Below are 14904 nucleotides of genomic sequence, written 5' to 3'. Positions count from 1 at the left end.
AAGTCTTTCCCCAGGCCAATGTATTCCAGTGTTTTTCCTATGCTTTCTTTGAGGATTTTTATTGTTTCATGCCTTAAATTTAAGTCCTTTATCCATTTTGAATCAATTTTTGTGAGTGGGGAAAGGTGTGGGTCCAGTTTCAGTCTTTTACATGTAGACATCCAGTTCTCCCAACACCATTTATTGAATAGGGAGTCTTTCCCCCAAGGTATGTTCTTGTTTGGTTTATCAAAGATTAGATGGTTGTAAGATGTTAGTTTCATTTCTTGGTTTTCAATTCAATTCCAAGTGTTTATGTCTCTGTTTTTGTGCCACTACCATGCTGTCTTGAGCACTATGGCTTTGTAGTACAGACTAAAATCTGGTATGCTGATGCCCCCAGCTTTATATTTATTACAAAGAACTGCCTTAGCTATACGGGGTTTTTTCCCATTCCATACAAAACGTAGAATCATTTTCTCCAAATCTTGAAAGTACGATGTTGGTATTTTGATAGGAATGGCATTGAATAGATAGATTGCTTTGGGAAGTATAGACATTTTAACAATGTTGATTCTTCCCATCCATGAGCATGGTATGTTCTTCCATTTGTTAATATCCTCTGCTATTTCCTTTCTGAGGATTTCATAGTTTTCTTTATAGAGGTCCTTCACCTCCTTCGTTAGGTATATTCCTAGGTATTTCATTTTCTTTGAAACTATGGTGAAGGGAGTTGTGTCCTTAATTAGCTTCTCATCTTGACTGTTACTGGTGTACACAAAGGCTACTGACTTGTGGACATTGATTTTATATCCTGAAACATTACTGTATTTTTTGATGACTTCTAGGAGTCTTGTGGTTCAGTCTTTGGGATTCTCTAAGTATAAGATCATGTCGTCAGCAAAGAGGGATAGTTTGACCTCCTCTGCTCCCATTTGGATTCCCTTTATTTCCTTGTCTTGCCTAATTGTATTGGCTAGAACTTCCAGCACCATGTTGAATAGTAAAGGAGACAGAGGACAACCTTGTCTGGTTCCAGTTCTAAGAGGAAAAGCTTTCAGTTTTACTCCATTCAGTGAAATACTAGCTGTGGGTTTGTCATAGATAGCTTCAATCAGTTTTAGAAATGTGCCACTTATGCCTATACTCTTCAGTGTTCTAATTAGAAAAGGATGCTGGATTTTATCAAATGCTTTTTCTGCATCTATTGAGAGGATCATGTGATCTTTATTTTTGCCTCTGTTAATATGGTGGATAACGTTTATGGACTTACGTATGTTAAACCAGCCTTGCATCCCTGGGATGAAGCCTACTTGATCATGATGAATGACTTTTTTGATGATAAGCTGTAATCTATTGGCTAGGATTTTGTTGAGAATTTTTTTTTTTCTTTTGGCCGGGGCTGGGTTTGAACCCGCCACCTCCAGCATATGGGACCGGCGCCCTACTCCTTGAGCCACAGGCGCCACCCTTTGTTGAGAATTTTTGCATCTATATTCATGAGTGAGATTGGTCTGAAATTCTCCTTTTTGTTTGGGTCTTTTTCTGGTTTTGGTATCAGGGTGATGTTTGCTTCATAGAATGTGTTGGGGAACATTCCTTCTTCCTCAATTTTTTGGAATAATTTCTGCAGTACAGGAATAAGCTCTTCCTTGAAGGTTTGATAGAATTCTGGTGTGAAGCCATCTGGACTAGGGCATTTTTTGGTTGGAAGATTTTTTATTGTTTCTTTGATCTCAGTGCTTGAAATTGGTCGTTCAGGAGCTCTATTTCTTCCTGGCTAAGTCTAGGGAGAGGGTGTGATTCCAAATATTGATCCATTTCCTTCACATTATCAAATTTCTGGGCATAGAGTTTCTGGTAGTATTCAGAGATGATCTCTTGTATCTCTGTGGGATCAGTTGTTATTTCCCCTTTATCATTTCTGATTGAGGTTACTAGAGATTTTACTTGTCTATTTCTCATTAGTCTAGCCAATGGTTTATCTATTTTATTTATTTTTTCAAAAAACCAACTCCTTGTTTCATTAATTTTCTGAATGATTCTTTTGTTTTCAATTTCATTGATCTCTGATTTGATTTTGGATATTTCTTTTCTTCTACTGAGTTTAGGCTTTGATTGTTCTCCTTTTTCCAATTTCTTAAGATGGCTTGTGAGATTGTTGATGCGCTCTTTTTCTGTTTTTCAAATGTAAGCATCTAAAGCAATGAATTTTCCTCTCAAAACTGCTTTTGCAGTATCCCACAGGTTTTGGTAGCTTGTGTCTTCATTGTTGTTATGCTCAAGGAAGTTAATGATTTCCTGTTTTATTTCTTCCTGCACCCATCTGTTATTCAACAGAAGATTGTTTAATTTCCATGCCTTTGTGTGGGGTCGAGCATTTTTGTTATAGTTGAGTTCCACCTTTAGTGCCTTATGGTCTGAGAAGATACAAGGTAAAATTTCAATTCTTTTGATTCTGTTGATATTTGTTTTGTGTCCCAGGATATGATCAATTTTGGAGAATGTTCCATGGGGTGATGAGAAGAATGTATATTCTTTTTTTTTTTTTTTTTTGGTTTTTGGCCAGGGCTGTGTTTGAACCCGCCACCTCTGGTATATGGGACTGGTGCCCTACTCCTTGAGCCACAGGCACCGCCCGAAGAATGTATATTCTTTATGTTTGGGATGGAGTGTTCTATATGCGTCTATCAAGCACGGTTGTTCTAGGGTCTCATTTAAATCTCTTACATCCTTGTTTAATTTCTGTTTAGAGGATCTGTCCAGCTCTGTAAGAGGAGTGTTAAAGGTTCCTGTTATTATGGTATTATCAGATATCATATTGGTCATACTGAGTAAGGTCTGTTTCAAGAATCTGGGAGCATTTAAATTGAGAGCATAAATATTTAGAATTGAAATGTCTTCTTGTTGTATTTTTCCCTTGACCAATATAAAGTGACCATCTTTGTGTTTTTTGACTTTAGTTGCTTTAAATCCACATGAATCTGAAAATAAGATTGCAACTCCTCTTTTCTTCTGAATGCCGTTTGCCTGAAAAATTCCAACCCTTGACTCGGAGCTTGAATTTGTCTTTTGAAGCCAGGTGTGTTTCTTGCAGACAGCAAATAGATGGCTTGTGTTTTTTAATCCAGTCAGCCAATCTATGTCTCTTCAGTGGGGAATTCAAGCCATTAACATTTATTGAGATCATTGATAAGTGTGGTAGTGTTCTATTCATCTTATTTTGTGAGAGTCCATTGCTTAGTTTTATCTTTTGCATCAGTGTGGAGGTTAGGTTCTGTCCTTTAATTTCTGAGTTCTTACTTTGCTGCTGATCCATTGTGGTGGTCAGTGTGCAGAAGAGGTTGAAGTATTTCCTGTAGAGCTGGTCTTGTTTTGGCGAGTTTTCTCAATGTTTATGTATCCTTAAATGATTTGATTTCTCCGCCAATTTTTAAGCTTAGCTTAGCAGGGTTCAGAATTCTGGGCTGGAAATTGTTCTGTTTAAGTAGATTAAAGGTAGATGACCATTGACTTCTTGCTTAGAATGTTTCGTTAGAGATGTCTGCAGTAACTCTGATGGATTTGCCCCTGTAGATTAACTGGCGCTTACTCCTGGCAGCTTGCAGAATCTTTTCTTTTGTCTTGACTTTGGACAGGTTCATCACAATGTGTCTTGGAGAAGCTCGGTTAGAGTTGAGGTGACCTGGGGTCCGATATCCCTCTGAAAGCAGTGTGTCAGAATCTTTCGTGATATTTGGGAAATTTTCTTTTATAATATTCTCTAGTATGGCTTTCATTCCTCTGGGGCATTCTTCTTCCCCTTCTGGAATTCCTATAACTCGTATATTGGAACGCTTCATAAAGTCCCATAATTCTGACAGTGAACGTTCTGCTTTCTCTCTCTTCTTTTCTGCCTCTTTTACTATCTGAGTTATCTCAAAAACTTTGTCTTCTACCTCTGAAATTCTTTCTTCTGCATGGTCTAACCTGTTGCTGATACTTTCCATTGCATCTTTAAGTTCCCTAATTGACTGTTTCAGTTCCTTCAGCTCTGCTATATCCTTTTTTATATTCTTCATATCGTTCATCTCTTATTTGATTCTGTTTTTGATTTCCTTTTAGTTATTTTCCACTTTATTAGCAGTTTCCTTCATTATTTCCATCATTTCTTTTATTGTTTTCATTATGTGTATTCTAAATTCCCTTTCTGTCATTCCTAACATTTCTTTACAGGTGGAATCCTCTACAGTAGCTACCTCATGGTCCTTTGGCGGGGTTGTTCTGGACTGGTTCTTCATGTTGCCTGGAGTTGTCTGCTGATTCTTCCTCATGAGTGATTTCTTTTATCTGTTTCCTTGCCCTAATTTTCCTTTCACTTTCTCTTGCTCTTTAAGTTCTCGTGCCTGTGGACTAAGGGTTAGATGAGTCCTTTTGTTATTAGACCAAAAGGGTGAGAAGGTTGAAGAGCAAGAAAGGGATGAAAGAAAGGAGGACCGAGTGAAAAGAAAAAAAAAATAGAGAAAGGAGAGGGGATGGGTAAAAGGAATATTAACAAAAAGAAGAGAGACACAGAAATAGGGAGACAGAGCAATATAGGTGTACAGTAGGGTACTTTGACACAACCTTAAAAAAACCCCACCTTCTGGGGGTGCCCATTTGGGTGGTTCCCTTGAGGTCAGCAGCTCTTTGCTAAACTGATCAGACACAGTACCCCACCTCCACCAAGTAGAGAGGAAAGACAAAAATGCTATAAATCAAACCAAAACAAGTAAACAGAAAATTTTATGGGATAAAATTGCGTGAAAAACCAAATAATAGTGGTAGAAACAGTAGCAAAAATGACGTTCTAGTTATTAAAAAAGGCAGCAATGGGAAATTATAATTAAACTAGAAAAATTGAGAAAGAAAAAAGATCTGTATGGAGAAGGTTGAAATTGAAAAACAAAACAACATCAACAACATCAAAATAAACAAAAAAACAACCAAACCAAAAACAAACAAACAAACAAACAAAAAACCCAAAACACAGCCAAAAAAACAAAGCAGTATGTATATGTTGTTGAATATTGTCTGGGCAACACATTGTCTTCTGGGGTATGAGATGTTAATCACAGTTCTGATACGACTGGAGGCTGTTGATTTCTCAAACCCCAGCAGGTAGACACCCTAAATCTCTCTTCAGCCCACTTAAAAGGCACTTTGTAAATTTGCTGAGCAGAAGCCTTCTCAGGAAAGTGCTTGTCACTGGAATCACTGCTGAAGTGGCTATTCACTTACTCAGTGTGCCAAAACCGGTCTCACTCTGCCCCTGAGGGTTAGGGCTGCAAGGCGGCTCAGACCCCACCCTTAGGCTACTCGGTGCTGGGTTACCAACTCCCACCCGATTCTAGCTCTGCAACCCTGAGGGCGGAGCTTGCCAGGGCAGATCGCTCACAATGGCTCCCTGTGGCCCACAGCCAAACACTATTAGCTCCGTCTGGCTCAGCGGCTCAGACTGGGGCCCTAGACAATGGCCAAAGTTCTCCTGCTCAGGCTCTCCCCAAGGCAGCTCAACTGAGTGCCAAGTCCAAAGACACCAAAACAGTTCACAGGTAAGGCCTTTCTGGTTTGCAGTCTCGCTGCTACTGAACTTACAGTTGCGGGCGGGTTTAGACCTATTGAACACACACGACCACTTGCCGGTTTTCCACTGTTTTAGTCCTCCTCTTGGGATCCAGAAGTCTCTCGCTGACTCTCCATATCCTCATAGGGGTGATGATAAGCAGATCCCACCAGCCAGAGATGCCTGGAGTCCTATCTCCCTGGACTCACGGTGCCCACATGCAAGGAAGCTGTTACTCGGCCACCATCTTGCTCTCCTCTCCAAAAAATAACATGAATTTTTGACTTATCCATGGTTTCACAAAAATCACTCCAAAAAAAAAAAAAAAAGAAAGATATTCACTAGCCGAAACATGGGTTTGAAAGACTGAAGATGTACCTTCACAATAAAAATAAAAACAGAAGAATCAAAGTAAAATGTCAGAGATAACAACTTAGTACTTAAGGAAATCAGACACTGTGTACTTAACAACTAATAGAAAAGCAGACAAGATAGTAGAGGGAACCCAGTGTGGCCACAGCCAGTCACAGCAATTATCAGCTCTACTCTTAGTTAATTGCTACCCCCAACCCTACCCCACACTGATTATTTTCAGGAAACACATCATGTCATTCCATCCATAATTCCAGTGTGTGTGTGAGTGTAAAAGGTAATGATTCTAAAGAACTAACTATAGGTGGGAGGTGGGGACGGGGTCTGGCGCACAGGGCGGCTGGCACCAACAGTGGTGCCGAGGCCAGAGAAAAAAGCTCGCTACCCTGAAGGGTCCCTCCCCAATCCCCTAGGGACAGCAGAGGCCTTGGGGACCAGCAAGCCTTTTCAGGGCACGAGAAGAGCCCCTCTTGCCTGTCCTGCCTCACCCTGCCCCACGCCAGGCCCAGTGGCCCCCAGCAGCATCAGTGGAGGAGGAGGAGGAGGCAGAGGAGGCTGGCACCATGGGCCAGGCAGCACCCTCCATGCCAGGGGGATGAAGACACTGCTGCCATGGACAGCCCAGGCCAGCCACAGCCCCTCAGTCAGGCTCTCCCTCAGTTACCAGGGTCTGTGTCAGAGCCCTTGGAGCCTGGCTGGGCCAGGATGGGGGTGGAGCATTACTTGCCCTGTTCCTTGCTACCCTCCTACCACTGTCCAGGAGTGCCTGGTGAGGACTCGGCAGGGAGTGGGACCCCCAGAGGCACAACCACCTCTACCACTGCCAGCCCCCTGCAGGAGGGCTTTGGCAGGCAGGATGGTGGTGAGCTGTGGCTGCTGCAGAGCAAATGCATGACCAAGGGGTGCCACGGGGCCCAGCCTGAGGCCCCCCCGAACAGGAATGGGCCAAGGATGGCAGGGATGCCCCTTCACCTGCCAAGCGTCCTTGGGCCAGGCAAGAGAACCAGGAGGTAGAGGGGGAGGGTGGCAGGGGCTGTGGCTACAGCAGGGGCAGTGGTGAGGCCGGTGCTGGGCTCATGGAGGAGGGGCTGCCCTCTGGGCCTGAGTGCCTGGCCCTGCACTAGATTGTGTCCCGCATGCGGTACTATGGCATCTGCGTCAAGGACAGCTTCCAGGGGGCAGCACAGGGCAGCTGTGCACTGGCAGAGGGGAGGCCCTGAAGCGGGGTGGGAGCCTGCAGGATGGGCAGCTTGCGAGGTGGAGGGTTATCCCGCTGCACAGCATCTGTGGGCACTAGATTGCCTGCAAAAAAAAAAAAAGAAGAATAAATAAATAAATAATAAAAAAAGAACTAACTATAATGCCATGATCATAGCCAAAAAAGCATTAATCGTTTCTTTATGTCATTATTTATTCTGGCAGTACACATTTCCATGATTAACTTTTTTTGATCTTTTTGTGAGGTATAAACAATTGGAAAACAACTATTTGTAATACCTTGGAGCGTGTCCTTTCCAACTTTTCTTTTTTTTCTTTGCATGCCTGCATACCTGCGTGCACGTGTTCCCTTCCAGACTTCCTGCCACGTGTGAACACCCCTCCTGCTCACATGCATCCTGCAATACTTTTTTGTAACTAACACCTTTCCCTCAGAGTACCTATATCTCCTTCATTCTTTTTCTCCTCATGACTATTTAGAGTCTCACAGGATGCACAGCTATTCTTTATTCCATTATTTTCTTTTCATTGTTGGCTATGAACCATCTCCACTGAAAATAAATAGCATTTGAATTGTCACTGAAAGTAAGTTTATAGTTATCTTTGGGTGTTACAGAAGGCTCTGTCTTGGTGAGTGAAGCAATGAGCAACATAGGCTTGCTCTCTGATGACAAGTGTAGTAAAAGTGACGATGCTTGAGCCACACGGTGTAACCTTGAATGTCACTTTGCAGTTTATCTAACACGAAATGACCCTGCCAGGAGAGGACCACTGCTCGTGTTACTCCAGAAGAACCGAGTTGGCCTGGTCCATCGGTTCAGGACCACAATTAAAGAGACAGAAACATTCTGGAGAGAGAGTGATTCCTGGACTCCCAGATCCTGAAGGATTTGGATGAATCAGGGATATTGGGCCTTGTTTGCCTTTAGGAAAATCTGCATGGGTGAGACGTGTGTGTTGGGATCAGATAAACGAAGCATGAATTCTGGCTGCAGCGACTTCGTATATGTTAGCATCCCTAAGGTTAAAATGTCTTCACCTACTTAAAGAGAATCATGATAACGCCTAGTCATGAAGTGGCTGTGAGGACTGACTGTGGAGACGATGTGGTGAGGGCCTTGCACAGGGAGGACTGACTGTGGAGACAGATGATGTGGTGAGGGCCTTGCACAGGGAGGACTGACTGTGGAGATGATGTGGTGAGGGCCTTGCACAGGGAGGACTGACTGTGGAGACAGACGATGTGGTGAGGGCCTTGCACATTGAGGACTGACTGTGGAGATGATGTGGTGAGGGCCTTGCACAGGGAGGACTGACTGTGCAGACGATGTGGTGAGGATCTTGCACAGGGAGGACTGACTGTGGAGACAGATGATGTGGTGAGGACCTTGCACAGGGAGGACTGACTGTGGAGACGATGTGGTGAGGGCCTTGCACAGGGAGGATTGACTGTGGAGACAGATGATGTGGTGAGGGCCTTGCACAGGGAGGACTGACTGTGGAGACAGACGATGTGGTGAGGGCCTTGCACAGGGAGAACTGACTGTGGAGACGATGTGGTGAGGGCCTTGCACAGTGCCACACCAGAGCTCAATAAATGGCAGCATATTCTTGTTACAGTCAAAAGACCAAGTGAAACCAGACACCAGAGACTACACCAAGGGGACTCTGTTTATATACCTGCAGGAAAGTGAATCTATGCACTGGAAAGTCAGAGTGGACGTTATCTTTGGGAAGACAGAATCTACGGGGCTAGAGTGAAGTTCTAGGGTGTTAAAGGTGTTCTTTACCTTGATTTGTGCTGGTTCTATAGTTGTGCCCAGTTTCAGGAAATCAATCGAGCTGTGCGCTTAGGACCACACACGAGTTATGGGAGTCTGAGAAACCCCAGTGGTGTGGCCCCACCCAGCAGCAGGCTAAACTCACCAAGTTTACTCCCAAAGAATAATTCTTCCTTCACAATACCTGCAAGAAGCAGCAGTGAATTCATGACCTTTTTCTGGGTAGTGGCATTTCAAGAGCTCAGAAGAACATTTGAAGTTTGAGAAAATGGACCCAAGAAATAGCTATTTAATTTAGTTGTTTTCAAACAATCTCACTCATTTTGTGGAACAGAATATGTGCCGTGCCCAGCACCTCACATGGTAAAGCTATTAGGTGTGGCTTTGGCTGCCAAACAGGAGGAGCCCTCACGATGCATCTCTGGAATCTCCGTTACAGGAAAATGTCACTTCTCACCATTGTTAGACCTTTTGTCTCTCAATCATACATGGGTATTTAAAAAGCCTAAAAGGTAAAATATTTGCTAATCCTCCACTGGAGCCCCAGTGTGTACAGTATAGTCAGATTTTATAAGTCACCTAGGACAGAGATTTTAACAATGAAAGACTAGTTTAAGCAGAAGGATCTTAATCAGTATTTTCTAATGTGAGTACGGATATGGAAAATATAATTATAAGGATGTTAGACCCTCTCTTTTGCTGTCACAGCACACAGCTGGAAATTGCTTATTATTAGCTTGCAAATCCTACAGGAAAATATGGGATTATTTTTAGTACTCAGCAAATTTATGGTGGTAATGATGGGTCCTCGCATCACTTCCAGAATGTGAGAGCTCTGTGTCTTTAGTCTCCACGTTGAGATGATTTTTTATCACTTATACACCCTAAATATTGATTTATTTGATCGCTGGGAATCAGAAGTGCTTTTCTGATAATGCTATGGGTGACAACAGTCATTTTGCAATGTGAATTGTTTAGAAGACTCTGTGGCTAGACTTCTTAAATCTTGAAACTAGATTAAAATAAAGAAAAAAAAAAAAGAATCACCTTATTTTCCCATCACCAAATTCCTGGATATTCCTGCATCTGAAGTTATACATTCTGGCTCCTCCTGTGACAGTTTGCAATGGTGGCTCTGGCGTTATTAAAAGCCAAATCCTCCCATGGTGCTGTAGACCCCACCCACCCTTCCCATTAACTCCAGACCCTCTCACTGTCCATTCCATCTCTCTGGGGTCATCAGCATGCCCCGGTTTGTCTACACACCTTCAGAGTGGCCTCATTTGCTGCAGAAATCCTCAGAGATGTAGCTGTGTTAGTGGTCTCCACCTGTCCTCCTCCCCGTCCCTCTAGTCTGCTGAGCTACCAGATCCATCAGCCTTCTTTATAATCTACCTGCATATACTCTTCCCTTAGGGTGAAAACAGTGGAGTCGTTACATACGCAATCTTATCTAAGTTTTCTTATAAATTCCATCTTTAAAACATAAGGGGCTGGCTGGGAGCAGTGACTCACACCTGTAATCCTAGAATTCTGGGAGGCTAAGACAGGTAGATTGCCTGAGCTCATGAGTTGGAGAACAGCCTGAGCCAGAGCGAGACCTCATCTCTAAAAATAGCTGGGCATGGTGGCAGATGCCTGTAGTCTCAGCTACTTGGGAGGCTGAGTCAAGAGAATTGCTTAAGCCCAGGAGTTAGAGGTTGCTGTGAGCTATTATGCCAAGGCACTCTATCCAGGGTGACAAAGTGAGACTCTGTCTCAAAAAAATATAAAAATAGGGGCCAAGGGAAAACTCTCTCTTTGGCCTTTGAAGATCCTCTGAAAATCAGCTGACAAAAGGCAGATTCATAGGAGAAATGTACACAAAGTTCTTAACGTACAGAGGGAAGATGACAGAGTGATAACCCTATCACACGATGGTTACACTTCTCAGGAAAAGGGGAGATGGGGCGTGTGGATGGTTTTAGGGGGTTAGTAAGTGGTTTTAGAATTCAATGGGCTTGAAGAACATGCAATGGTCCAGTGCAGAGTCTGTAGGCCCCTCAGAGCAGACAGTGGTTAGTGACAAAAACCTGTCCAGGCACGTTGACAGACTTCCTCCTGTGTGACAGAAGTACAATCAATGAAAACTCCAAGGGGACCAGAGGTGATTGGTTTCTTTTCTGGCTGGTCCAAACTTCGGTGGGTAAGGGAACTTCAGAGAACAACTGTATCCTGTGCTTTGTGATAGACAGGATTGAGAGATGGCGGAGGAAGAGGGGCAGACAAAAATACCTGGAGGCTGCTGCTTCAGGGGGTACCAGTTTCTGAGCCCCATCATGAATATGTTTCTAATCCAGCTGCTTTTCACCATCTCCCTTGGGTGCCCTCCTGGATAAGTACACAGACACCTGCTTATTGTCATCCAACCCTTCCTCATTGAAACTTCTAATGGCTGGTCAATTATTTGGCCTTTTCTTATTTGACTTTTCCTGTCGAAACATTTCTTTTCCCTCCATGCTTCTGTGATAGCACAACCCCCAGTTATTTTATTTAACAAAAAGAACGTGAACAAAATAATAGAGGTATAATATGAGGGTACAAATGATTCGGTTATATTGTTTGTTTCTGAGGTAAAGTTCAAGTTGTGTTGAGCCTTTCACCCAAGGGGTGTGCTGTATACCCTGGCCTCGTGCACATCAGTCAGAGCTTACCAATCCCCCACCTTGCTCCCCATACCCTTTCTCTCCCCCACCCCCAAATATATTTGTGTTTTTCACTCCTGTGGACAGGTAGTTGTTTATATATTAGTGTTGAGTACATTGGATACTTGCTTTTCCATTCTTGTGATACTTTACTAAGAAGGATGTGCTTTTAGCTCCATCCTGGTAAATAAGAAAGGTGTAAAGTCTCCATCGTCTCTCTGGCTGAATGATAATCCATGGTGTGCCTATACTACAGTTTATTAATCCATTCATAAGTAGATGGGACCTTGGGCTGATTCCACATCTTGGCAATTGTGCACTGAGCTGCAATAAACATTCTAGTGAAAATATCCTTATGGTAAAATGATTTTCTTTTCTTCTGGGTAGATACCTAGTAGTGGGATTGCAGGATCAAACTACATGTCGTTATATAAAGAATGTGTTAACCGACGAGGTCTCTAAGGTGGCATGGGGGCAGCAACTGTAGGAAACGGCCATGACCTTGAGGGAGAACGCAGAAATTACTTGGGTTTAGAAGCTGAGGACCTGAAACTCTGATGCTCTGGAGGACGCTTGTATTTTTGAGCTCAGAGCAGAGGCCTGCGGGGCTGAGACCCAGCCTTTGGTGGAGCATGTCCTGGCCTGGGATGAGTCTCTGGACCATGCGCTCTGTCCTGTGAGGATTGAAAAAGGGACAACATGAAATAAAGTGCTACTAAGAAAATGTTTTTCTCGTGTTGGGGGAAAAAGGGAGACTGGGGAGGGGGCTCGGGGGGAAAAGTGCCAGTGCCAGCCCTTTCTGGACTATTCCTCCCTTGCCCTCTCCCGCTAGAATGCCTGGGGCCAGAGCCCTAACCGGGAGCTGCTGGCCAAGTAAGAGTGCCGGTCTTAGCCCATGTCACAGAGTAGAGTGAAGAGGCACGAATAGCTATTTATTAGGTGAATTAACAGGTTTTAGTTCTTCTTAATTTTTTTTGTCAATTCACAGTGACATCCCTGATTTGAGTGGACATCGTGATTTGTCACTGATGCTGCCTTTCTTTAGTCAGCCAAATAGTCAGGTAGTCAGCTGAGAATTCACTGTGGGCTGCCCTGTGTCTGCACACTGCCGGCCCTCGGAGGCCCACAGCGAGTGCCTGGCACGCATCGACTTTGCCCTCCAGACTCTCCACACGTGCCTGGACCTCCTATATAGAAAAAGATCAATTTGGATGAATCTATGGAACTGAGAGTGCTTTCTTTAAAAATGCAGAATATATCTACATGAAAAAAAACTCATAAATCCTTGGCAAGAGATGAACAGTAAGATGACTCCCAAAGTCTCCCTGCACCACACGAGAGTCGGCCTGCTAACCATCTACTTCTTATGTATCTTTGGGAGCAAAATGTCACATTGTAACCAGAAGGGCCACTGGCTTTCTGTTTATTTAGATAGTAGCCTTGCTATCTCCTTGCAGCGTGGAAAAGGGGTTGAGAGAAAGGCATCTTCTGCCAACCCAGAGACGGCAGCACAGCTTGCAAACCACAGTTCAGGTTCTTTACCTCTTTATAACCTCAGGAGAAGTATCTGTTCTGACATTGGGTTTGGTACTAAACTATTATAATCAAGTTCTGTCACGCTTGAAAGATATTCATTACCCAGTAGAAAATATCTCCTGGAGTTCTGACTTCTGAAAATGGTCTCACCTCTCACCTGACTTTCCCTGTAATCTTAGAAAATTCACCCTGGAAGTGACAGCAGCTGAGTTGATGGGATGTTAAGGCCAAAACGTTATTTCTTGAACAGAGGGAGACGGAGAAGAAAGTAAGTGTAGTCTCTTTACCCAGATCTGTCCATACTCAGGGAGGTGCCAGGGCCAGCACATTCCACTCTGTGCACCCCTCGAGAGCCAGAGTCCTCTGGTCTCGTTTCTTTCAGGTTTTGCCTACAACCTCTTCCCTCAGAAGCCTTCTTAACAAGCTACTAAAAAAATGTGAATAGCAGAGAAAGTGCAGGGAACACACTTAACAGGCCGACTGTGTGTCACGGCTGACGTCCCTCAAGTCTCAATTTTTATCACACTTCTTAGCGTCCCCGCAAAACTCATCAGTGGAGAGAACAGGAAAAAGCAGTCCTGTCCTTTTCTACAGAGTGGCTCCGGTTTGGTACAGCAACTCACATATCTTATAATCACCCACTTATCCCCTCAAGATTCTGCTTTCGTGCAGAAAGGGGTCTATGCTTCTTCCCAATGCCACGTTCCCGATACCCGTGAGAATGCAAAAGCCTCCTGCGTGCATCCCTCGTGCCGTGGGCGTGAGTGCTTCTCTTTCCTCCCCCCTCCCCCCATATGCACTTGGAGAAGACATAGCCTCCACCAATCTGGTTTTAAGTAATTTAATTTTAAAAATCTAGAGCAGCTGTTATCAACATGTGGGTCACGACTCCTTTGGGGGGGTCTCCTGCATATCAGATATTTACGTTATGATTCATCACAGTAGCAAAATTACAGTTATGAATAGCAACGAAAATAATTCTATGGTTGGGGGTCACCACAACATGAGGAACTGTATTAAAGGGTCGCGGCATTAGGCAGGTTGAGAACTACTGATCTAGAGCAATATTCTAACCAGGTATTATCTTAAAGACTCCTCCAAACTACTCCAAAGATTTTACTCCCTAGAAGTGCTGCTCGGAGTGTCCTGTGGAAACTTCATTAAATTTGCCTGGGATACCTGTTTAAAATGCAGTCCCCTAGGTCTGATGGGAGCCCTTCCAAATCAGTGCTCCTGGGAGTGGGGGCCAGACCTACGTGTGTTTTCCAAGTATTCCAATCTATTCTCACTCAAGCAAAAGCTGGAGAACCTCTGGTGTATTGCATGTGTCTGAGGCTTGAACATCCTAGAAAGAAAGCAAATTATGGAGCTGGAAAAGTAAAATGCTACCAGCTTGCCACTCGAGGTATTTGAGCTTTTGTGGAATAGGTTTTTAGAAATCATTATGCATTGATTTTCATGTGTTTAGAACAAAATAGAGGGGTGATCTCAAACTAATGATTTGACTGATATTATAGTTAAGGACAAGGCTGAAGAAAAAGTGAATGTTTAAAGAAAAATCCTAAGCAAATGAACATAAAAGGAATTTAAATAGGCGAAGGGGTTCTACTGTTGTTTTCAGATCCCAGTTTAGCCGCTGATTAGCTGGGTCACATCAGTGTCCCATTTCTTCACGTCTACTTATTTAGGTGCTGCGCCTGGAGAGGGTGTTTCTCACCTTCCTGTGGCACAGGCCGGAGCGCCTTCCTGG

The 14904-nt window shown here is 43.6% G+C and overlaps 1 protein-coding gene and 1 pseudogene across 1 annotated transcript in view; both read left to right on the top strand.

Annotated features, from left to right (window-relative positions):
* Nucleotides 1-14904, top strand: part of MACROD2 (mono-ADP ribosylhydrolase 2) — a 2256418-nt gene that overhangs the window by 1775652 nt on the left and 465862 nt on the right. The gene's annotated exons all lie outside the window — the stretch shown is intronic.
* LOC128574139 (prolyl hydroxylase EGLN2-like) lies at nucleotides 6548-7232 on the top strand (annotated as a pseudogene).

This window comes from Nycticebus coucang, chromosome 21, assembly GCF_027406575.1.
Source record: "Nycticebus coucang isolate mNycCou1 chromosome 21, mNycCou1.pri, whole genome shotgun sequence".
NCBI lineage: Eukaryota > Metazoa > Chordata > Mammalia > Primates > Lorisidae > Nycticebus > Nycticebus coucang.
Note: the sequence above shows the minus strand (reverse complement) of the source record. Positions and strands in the feature narration are given on the sequence as shown.